The sequence below is a fragment of the Pseudoliparis swirei genome, chromosome 9 (assembly GCF_029220125.1).
Source record: "Pseudoliparis swirei isolate HS2019 ecotype Mariana Trench chromosome 9, NWPU_hadal_v1, whole genome shotgun sequence".
Taxonomy (NCBI): domain Eukaryota; kingdom Metazoa; phylum Chordata; class Actinopteri; order Perciformes; family Liparidae; genus Pseudoliparis; species Pseudoliparis swirei.
The window spans coordinates 17,863,759-17,874,520 of record NC_079396.1 but is presented as its reverse complement, the minus strand read 5'-3'; positions in this window follow the sequence as shown (position 1 = coordinate 17,874,520).

Genomic DNA, 10,762 nt, shown 5'->3' with positions numbered 1-10,762 from the left:
TACACACATGCACACTTACATGTACAGTGCACATGCTTTTTAAGAATGCTGCAACACACACGCTCGGACATCGTTAACTCATTAATTACACTATATCGGCAGAAAGTGACATACTGGTGTACCAATGTGCGCTGTGTTATAGGGGTGTGATCAGCATTCATGTTAACACAGAGATGGGCTGTTGCAGTGAATTCAGGCAGGCCACATCTGGAAGCACTGCATTGGGCTTTTGAGGACTGCCTGGAGACTCGCTTGTCAAACAATGCAACCATATGGGGGTTGAATCAAGCCAAGATCAGGCCCTTGTCTGGCAAACAGGCCCTCCTGCTAGTCACCCTGCATGTTTCAGACCAGGTACTTGGCAGTTTGTTATTAAGGGGGCCTTAAAATCCCATTTAAAATGAATAAAATTAAAAATGAGGATTGTTGCAACATTTAACATTTTAGAATTTTTGCGACCTTTTTGTCTGTTCTTTCTTCTTCCATCTTTATAACTAAACGCATATGAAAGAATACATTCATCAACATCTGAAAAGGAGTGTGGATTGGAATACATGCAGCAGACTTTATATAACATGATTTATATACTTTATTCCTAAAACCATGGCAATTCTTTTTATGAATTTATTTTGTGATTTATGGTGCAATAAAAAGAGATATCTAAACTTCTCTTCGAAACTTTTATTTGTCAAAAAAAGAATACAATATTTGTTTACCTGGCTTTATCCAATATTTAGATTTATATTCAGGAAATCTATGCAAATCTGCACGTATTGTAAAAGGACATTTCTGCATATTTCTTCAATGAGAATGTAAGTAATCAATTAGAGTGGTTTCATTGTGATATATATCAGTTACATTCGAAGAATCCTCTGACTCTATAATATAGCACCTGTGAAAGATCATTATATAAAACAGCTGTATAAAAAATGCTTAACACTATTATATAGAAGAACAATGACTGCCAGGGTCTACTAATTGTTTCACTATTAGAAAAGTGTTGTGAAGGGGTGTAACAAAGTGGATTTCCCGTAAACTGGCAAAATAGAAAAAATAATATAATTGACCTCAATTCTTCAGGAGTAATACAAATATGTGGGTATATTTTCACATTTTAAAATCTCTTACAACTTCTATAGTTGCATGATATTTGTTTGCGGAGGATTATATTTGCACAGTGCGGTTAACACTTATTTGATTGTGAGGGATGTGTCCGTCTACAGCTGAAGAATCCTGATTAGCTAAGCCTAGCAGGGGAGTATTTCTGAGAGATTTAACTTATCTATATTACTCCTTCCCTTCCCTCCGTTTAGTCACTCCCTATCCTAACATTTGACATATGTTGGTTTATTTGCACAAAGAGTCTCTGTAGAGAGAGAGTGTGCGTGATTTTGGGGCATTGGGCATCACGAGGATTGGCACAAGGTAGCAGATAATTTGACCTTAAGTGACCTGTTTGGCTTCGTTTCTGTTGGGAGGTTTTGGTGTTTTGTGAGTCGGATGGATTCCAGTTGGATGCAACCATCATAAGAGCATGACTGACATGTGACAGTACAGGCACGACTACGTGGGTAATTTTGATTATATTAAAAGTTCACATTTTGTTAAAATGCATGAATTTGAGAACACTGCAAGAGATCCGGAAGCTAAGTTACTGTTCCCAATAATAGTCCTGGAGGTGGTCTTATTTCCCCTCATGTGACCCTCAGCCCAGGGCGTTTTTGTGTTTTTCTTCCTCCGGTATGTTTCTTCACAAAATACCCTGATTACTATAAGATTTATGTTTGACGTCGGCTGCCGACCTTTTCCCTTCATGCATATACAGTATAATCATTCTGCTTTTTCTTATCTTGTTAAATCTCCATGCTTTAAATGGGCAATTGTGAAGCGCATGTAATGACATTATGCTAATAAAAGAGCTCAATGTCAAAGTCAAAGTCAGTTTTATTTGTCAATTTTCCATATGTGCAAACATACAGAAGATCGAAATTGCGTTTCTCTTCTGTCCAACATAAAGTGAATTGTGCAACATATAGACAACATAGAGTGCAAAAATAGTAAAAAACATGTGAACATATAGACAACATAAAGTGCATAGACAACATAAAGTGCAAAAATAGTAAAAAACATGTAAACATATAGACAACATAAATTGTGCTAGCAGCATTCAGACATGTGAGTCTGAAAGAGGACGGAGTGGGAGGATGGGAGAGAGTTCAGCTTCCTGACCGCCTGGTGGATGAAGCTGTTGGACAGCCTGGCGGTGTGAGCCCGGAGGCTCGTATCTCCTCCCAGAGGGCAGGAGGCTGAAGAGACCGTGTGAGGGGTGGCAGGGTCACTCACAATCGAGGTCGCTTTGCGGGTGAGGCGGGTGTTGTATATGTCCTGCAAGGATGGGAGGGGGGGGAGTGAGGCACCCATGATCCTTCCAGCTGCCTTCACTATGCGCTGCAGGGCGTTCCTGCTGTGGTCTGTGCAGCTTCCGCCTCACACAGTGATGCAGTTGGTCAGGATGCTCTCGATGGTGCCGCGGTAGAAGGTGCACATGATGGATGGGGGGCTCCCTGCTTTCCTCAGTTTCCGGAGGAAGTAGAGGCGCTTCTGTGCTTTCTTTGCCAGCGATGTAGTGTTGGCTGTCCACGAGAGGTCCTCACTGATTTCCACCCCCAGGAATTTGGTGCTGCTGACCTGCTCAATGTCCGCACCGTTGATGGTCAGTGGTGGGTGATGGGTGTGGCCTTTCCGGAAGTCAACAACGATCTCTTTGGTCTTGCTGTTGTTGAGCAGGAGGTTGTTGACTCCGCACCACATGGTCAGAAGGTTGACCTCCCTCCTGTAGAGGGTCTCGTCATCCTTGGTGATGAGACCTATCAATGTTGTGTCGTCTGCAAACTTGACCATGTGATTGGTGCTGTAGCTGGTTTTGCAGTCGTGAGTCAGCAAGGTGAAGAGCAGGGGACTGAGCACACAGCCCTGAGGGGCCCCTGTGCTGAGTGTGATGCTGCTCGAGGTGTTGTTGCCAACACGTACTGCTTGTGGCCTCTCACTTAGGAAGTCCAGCAGCCAGTTACACAGCGAGGTGTTGAGCCCCAGCTGGTCAAGTTTGCAGATTAGTTGTTGTGGGATGATTGTGTTGAATGCTGAGCTAAAGTCTATGAACAGCATTCTTACATAGGAGTCTCTTTTGTCCAGGTGGGTGAGGGCTGGGTGGAGAGCAGAGCAGATTGCATCCTCCGTGGACCGTTTGGCACGGTATGCAAACTGGAAAGGGTCCAGAGTGGGGGGGAGAATGGATTTGATATGCGACATGACTAGTCGTTCAAAGCACTTCATGATTATGGGGGTCAGTGCCACTGGACGATAGTCGTTGAAGCAGGACGGAGTGGATTTCTTTGGCACAGGTATGATGGTGGTTACCTTGAAGCATGATGGAACAACAGCTTGTCTCAGAGAAGTATTAAAGACATCCGTGAAGACGTCCTTAAGCTCCTCTGCGCAGTCCTTCAGCACACGACCAGGGATGTTGTCTGGACCTGTTGCCTTGTGGGTGTTGATGGACGAGAGAGTCCTCTTCACGCTGGCAGCAGACAGGCACAGAACCTGATCATGGGGAGGGGGCGGAGTCTTGTGTGGACGAGTGCTGTTCTGTGCTTCAAACCGGGCAAATAAGCTGTTGAGGTTGTTTAGCAGAGAGATGTTGCTGTCGCAGTTCTGTGGCGTGGGTTTATAGTCTGTGATGGTCTGAATGCCCCGCCACAGGCTGCGTGTGTCTCTGCTGTCTTTAAAGTGCCGGGTTATCTTTTTGTGTAGGAATTTTTTGCTTTCCTGATGCCGTGGGACAGGTTGGCTCGCTGTTTTCAGGTCCGTTTCGTCCCCAGCTCTGAAGACCCTATTTCTAGTCCTCAGCAGCCGATGGACTTCCCTGTTAGCCACGGCTTCTGGTTAGCCCGAGTGGTGATGGTCTTTACATGGGTCACATCATCAATGCACTTGCTAATGTAAGAAGTAACAGTGTCTGTGTACTCCCCAATGTCTGTGTGGTCGTTGTATGTGGCTGCCTGTTTAAACATTCCCCAGTCTGTTGAGTCAAAGCAGTCTTGGAGAGCGCAGGAGGCCCCCTCTGGCCACACCCGTACCTGCTTCAGAACCGGTCTGGAGGCTTTCACTCTGGGTCTGTATGCTGGCATTAGCATGACGGTGATGTGGTCAGACTGCTATCAATGTGAGGTCATTTGGGACACAAAAGTTAAATCAATTTGTTTTGAAAACAAACATTCCTGGAAGTTGAGAGACTTTCCTGCTTTCCTTTTCATCACTGTGGATTAGAAGGGTGATTGCAAAAAGAATTTCCAGGCACGGATATCAGAAATGATTTGACCAATGAAAAAAGGAAACAATGAAAAATTCTCTCTGTCCATGGAATGACTGTCTGATTGGTTCCTCTACTCCCGGAACATCCTGCTGACCTCTCCATCTATCGTCACTCCCGCATCTAAATTCCTCTTCTGTTTCCTGTCATTCTCCTGGTGCGTGATGTTTCCTCATCACCAAGAATCCACCGTTCTCTGTGCAGGCCCTGAAGTGTGCAGACAGACCCAAAGATGACCCCAAACCAGTGAAAGACGAACATGGTCATTTATTTATATTCACCCATAACCCTGCAGCTTGTGCTATCTTGATGCCCTTCCCCATGTTACATAAGGCTGTGTGAAACGGGACAGACCTGGCCGAGTGTTTCCGTACCACAATGGAGAGGCAGCACCAGAGTCCAGTTTTTCACAAAGGGAGTTGGGTGGAAAGAGTGACACAGAAAGAGAAAATGGAGGACAGAACATTGTGTAACACAGCTCGACCTCTTATAATTACTCTGGATCTGATCAATGTAGAGCACATTCGCCTGCTCGTGTTCTGGGATAGCTCAAGAGCGAGAACAATGAAGATATATTTTGTCACCAGGAAATCGAATCAATTAGTTAGAGAATTTTAGGAAATTGATTAAAGAAATAGTGCAGTGCCCGTTTGGGGCGTGGCTGTTTAGGGCGTGGCTGTTTGGAGCGCGGCTGTTTAGGGGCGTGGCTATTTAGGGCTCGTGCCTGTTTGGAACTGGCCGATTGCTCGGCTCCCGGTGTTGCGCATCCACATAGCACCGACTTCCCCACTGCACAGCTTTGAGTCCCTCGCAATACATCCGCCAAGTGTAAAGTAGATCTGTTCTCAAGAGATACAAAGGACACGCCCACAGACAGAGATTTTACCCACGAAACAGAAAACAAAAACAGAAAGCCACGACAGCTTACCGTAGCGTTATCTCGACACCACTCACAAGTCCTGTTGAGTAAAAGAGGAAGAAGCAAACAGTTAAACAGTTAATATAACAGAGGCCTGCTTACGTCATGTTCTGGGAAACCCAAAGAATGTTTCTGTGTAAACACAATTCACCGTTCACTGTTGAATATGTCCTGCAGGAACAACCAACTGAACATTCGGGACGTCTCGATAATCTTGTGTGGAGCTGGTGAAAAGTTCCCTTTCTTCCTTGTTTACTTACGATATGCGCATGACCTTATTGCTGCGTTGTTGCACTTTCCAAAACACAGAACCCACTGCCAACAATCCTCCCTCTCCTTTAACTCTCCCACTGGCTTGATCCCATACAGATGTTCTTCTTCAGCACTCCCCTCTGGAGGGAGCCTACAACTTATTGTTCATAAAATCAATTCCATGGCCCTGGCCGACCACGCCCAGCACACAGAACACGCACGTTCCGTTTCATGAGCGGACAATCATGCAAACTCAGTCTTAGACTCTCATGATCAGAAACACAACACAGCATGGAAAGCGTCTTAATAACAAACAAGTAATAAAACTCACAGACTATTTCTCTCTCCGTCTCACTTTCTGTCCCCGGACAACCTCTCATTGAGCCTCCCCTTCGTCCCCCAGCTTCGTCAAGTCCTTTACCTCGTTTTATTTGAAAAGGGCAAATTCTACAGGCCTGTAACCAGCCCTAATTGCCTCTGATTGGGTGGCTCCGTAGACACCTTGAAGTGATTTATGCTCAAGGTTGAGAGGGTTGTGAAGGTTGGGTGTGCTTTGGGTCTCAGAAATTCTCAGTCATAACCCCAAGAGATTTAAATCCCAGATCCAGATTTACTTTGGAGTGTATTTATTACGGGACTATATGCATTTTGATGCAAGCGCTTCCTGAGAATGAGAGCAAAGCATTAAGTACGTCAAAAAGCCTTTCAGAACTCCTATGTTACTGCTCCTTATGCTTTCATGTGTAATTCCAGTTTTTGCAATTATAATGAGTAATCCTGTATTGGTCCTTAATGTCCTAGTTGTATAAATAATCTGATATACATTTTTCACATTAGACTAAGACGAAGAAACATAAGAACAATAAATTAAAGGTTTTTACCATCGACATTTCATTAGCACTATTCATGTTGCTTTGACTGTTTTTGAAATCCTTCACTTTCCTGACCGCTCTTTCATCCATCACAACGAAGAGGGACCACATTAAATGAATTGCTGCTGTCGTCCCCCCCCCCCCCCCCTCCATTGCATTGGCATCCTGTAAGTACATAATATACTGGCCACCCACGGCCAGATAAGGTCTGTGGGATTAATTTATTAGAGTGCTGGATGCCCAGATGGCTCTCATTACAGGTATCTGTTTAATTTAACTCTGGAGTACTTTTAAATAAGTCAAACTGTCACCATGTAACAACGGTCCATCAGTAAAAAAAAACGTAGTAATTCTCGTCAGTTGTATCGACTGAAATCATAGTCTCCAGAGGCCCTATTAAAAACCTACATAGAGTTCAAATACAGATTTGCTGAAACAGATGTTAAACATTTTTATTATTAATTAGTTTAACCAGGATATGAATGACTATACATATTTTTTTCATTTATCTTACGGAAAAGCAGGTGTTAAGATGAAGTGAAAAGTTGGAGGCTCCTAATTTAATGTTTTTATTTAGTTTTGTCCGAGGGCTGTGCTACATTTTACGAGAACATTTGACCACAAAGCTATTTCACACAGCATACCATGAGATGGCACTACAGGATCAGGCTTTTGGAACCTTCTCATGTCTGTCACAAAGGGAAGATATATTTCTGAATGACTCAACTCTGCACTCTTGTGGCAACAAGGGAAAACTAAACAAATCCCATTTTGTTGCAAATTCTTGCCATCCAAAACATATGGAATTGACTAATGCCATGCCATGGAAATGTCAACATATCACACATTAAGGTAAAAATTAGAGCATGAGCTAAAATGTGAGCACATGTATGAAGGCCCAAAAAGAAAAGAAATCAGCCATATTATTATGAGGGACCTTGAAAACAAGCTGAACTAAACCAATGTGTTTGTGAAGATGGCAAACAAAAGAACAGTCTGAGACAACATGCACCCACAGTCAGATCAGTTAGCCTCCCGACTGTGATGCAGACCCTTTCATTCAATAACCCATCTAGAGAGTTTTTTGGGGGGATATGGTGATGAGCGGATCAGATCGTGTGTGTGATTTGAAGATTTGAAGCAGGTAGACATACACCTTCTGAAGTGTTGCTTTGGGCTCGCCGGGAGATGCTTGGGTCCTCCCCATCAAATATTAATTTCACAGAAGCCTTAAATAATTCTCAAAGAAGTGTGCCGAAAGCGAGCCCTTGCAATCCCGGGCACGTTTCTATCTGGACAATGGATTCCAGGAAGCAAGAGGAGGGAGACATAAAGAAGGGGGGGGGGGGGGGGTTAGACAGACAGTGGATTGGATCTATGATGTGGGCCCAGAAGAGATGAATTGTATAGCCGAATGTCGTCTTTCAACCGTTGGCTGTCGAGGTGGTGCCCAGCGAATAATGTGGGCTACGTAGACAACTGGAAGACTTTCTGGGGAAAGCCTGATCTGATGAGGAGAGACGGCATCCATCCCACGTTGGACGGAGCGCGTCTCGTTTCTGCAAACATAACCAAGTTGATCAACGGACAGCCAAATCTGTGACAATGCAGGGTTAATGTCATAAAGCAGAAACAGAGTAGCCCCACGCTCCTGTCATCCCTGTCACCCAGTGTCCCCCATAGCACATCCCTCCCCCGGGGCATCCGCCCCCTCTCACCCAGTCCCTCCCAGAGCTCCATAGAGACTGTGTCTGTCCCACGGCCACTTAAACTTAAATTAATTCTATCAAAAGAAAGCAGAAGAGGAGTCGTACACAATAACCTTATTCAAGTTAACACCATTATTTCAGCAGTGCAACAAAACAGGACTATTAAATGTGGTCTCCTAAATATTAGATCTCTGTCATCTAAAGCTGTGTTACTAAATGATTTAATATCAGATAATCACATTGATTTATGTTGTCTAACTGAAACCTGGCTGAGCCATGAAGAATATGTCTGCCTAAATGAATCGACTCCTCCAAGTCATATTAATACTCACATTCCTCAAGGCACCGGTCGAGGAGGTGGAGTAGCAGCCATCTTTGAATCGAGCCTATTAATTAATCCTAAACCTAAATTACACTACACCTCATTTGAAAGCCTTGTTCTTAGTCTTTCACATCCAACCTGGAAAACACTACAGCCAATTCTATTTGTGATTCTGTACCGGCCACCAGGTCCATATTCAGAGTTTATATCTGAATTCTCAGAATTTATATCAAGTTTGGTTCTTAAAACTGATAAAGTTATTATTGTAGGAGATTTTAATATCCATGTGGATGTTGATAATGATTGCCTTAGTGCTGCATTCATCTCATTGTTGGACTCGATTGGCTTTTGCCAGAGTACAGAAACCCACTCACAGCTTTGGCCACACGCTTGATCTTGTTCTTACTTATGGCGTTGACATTGAGCATTTGAACGTCTTCCACAGAATCCTCTTCTGTCAGACCACAACCTCATAACTTTTGAATTTATACTACCGGAGTGTACTCCGTTAGTCAAAAGTTTCTACACCAGATGTCTAACTGACAGTGCTGTAGCTAAATTTAAAGAAGTGATTCCTTCTGTATTTGATTCGATACCACGTCTCAATATAACAGAGGACTCCTGGTCTAACTTTAGTCCGTCCCAGATTGATCATCTTGTTGACAGTGCCACAGGCTCTCTGAGAATGACACTGGACTCGATAGCCCCCCTGAAGAAGAAGACAGTGAGGAAGAGGAGGTTTGCTCCCTGGTATAACCCTCAGACCCGCAAACTAAAGCAAACGTCACGAAAGCTTGAAAGCATATGGCGTTCAACTAATCTGGAAGAATCCCGCTTAGTTTGGCGAGATAGTCTTAAAACTTATAAGAAGGCCCTCCGTAATGCCAGAGCAGCCTATTACTCATCAGTAATAGAGAAAAATAAGAACAACCCCAGGTTTCTCTTCAGCACTGTAGGCAGGCTGACAGAGAGTCACAGCTCTGTGGAGCCGAGTATTCCTATAGACCTCAGTGGTAATGACTTCATGAACTTCTTTAATGAAAATATTTTAACTATTAGGGACAAGATTAATAATCTCTTGCCCTTAACCAGTGCCAATCTGTCCTCAAGTGGAATGGCCTTGGAAACCGCTGTATGCCCTGGTGTATATTTGGAGGGCTTTTCTCCCATCAACCGTGACCAATTCTCTTCAACGGTTTCTACTTCGAACACGTCTACCTGTCTCTTGGACCCCATCCCGACGAGGCTGCTTAAAGACGTTTTGCCTTTAATTGGCAGCTTAGATATTATCAATGTGTCTCTGCTAACAGGCCACGTACCACACTCTTTCAAAGTGGCTGTTATTAAACCTCTCCTGAAGAAGCCCACTCTGGATCCAGAGGTGTTGGCTAACTACAGACCGATCTCTAACCTCCCTTTCCTCTCCAAGATCCTTGAGAAAGTGGTCGCAAATCAGTTGTGCGACTTTCTACATCATAATAGTTTATTTGAGAAATTTCAATCAGGATTTAGAAAACACCACAGTACCGAGACAGCACTGGTGGAGAGCAACCAACTCTGTAAAATTCAAGCATGTCTTAAAGACATAAAAACATGGATGACCTGCAACTTCTTGATGTTAAACTCAGACAAAACCGAAGTAATTTTAATCGGCCCTGAGCACCTCAGAGATCAATTATCTGGTGATGTGGATTCTGTAGACGGCATTGCCCTGGCATCCAACACCACTGTAAAGAATCTTGGCGTTATCTTTGATCGGGACTTGTCCTTTAACTCCCACGTAAAGCAAATCTCAAGGACTGCATTCTTTCATCTACGTAATATTTCAAAAATCAGGCACATCTTGTCTCAAAAAGATGCAGAAAAATTGGTTCACGCGTTCGTTACTTTGAGACTGGATTACTGTAACTCCTTATTAGCAGGCTGCTCTAATAAATCTCTTAGGTCCCTCCAGTTGATCCAGAATGCTGCAGCTCGTGTTCTCACTAAAACTAAGAAAGAGATCACATCACTCCTGCACTAGCTGCTCTGCACTGGCTCCCAGTAAAATCAAGAATCACTTTTAAAATTCTTCTCTTAACCTACAAAGCCTTGATTGGTGATGCTCCATCATATCTTAAGGAGCTTGTCGTACCATATTGCCCACTAGAGAGCTACGCTCACTAAATGGGACTACTTGTAGTTCCTAGAGTCTTAAAAAGTAGAATGGGAGCCAGAGCCTTTAGTTATCAAGCTCCTCTTTTATGGAACCAGCTTCCAATTTCAGTCCGGGAGGCAGACACAGTCACCTCGTTTAAGAGTAGACTTAAGACCTTCCTC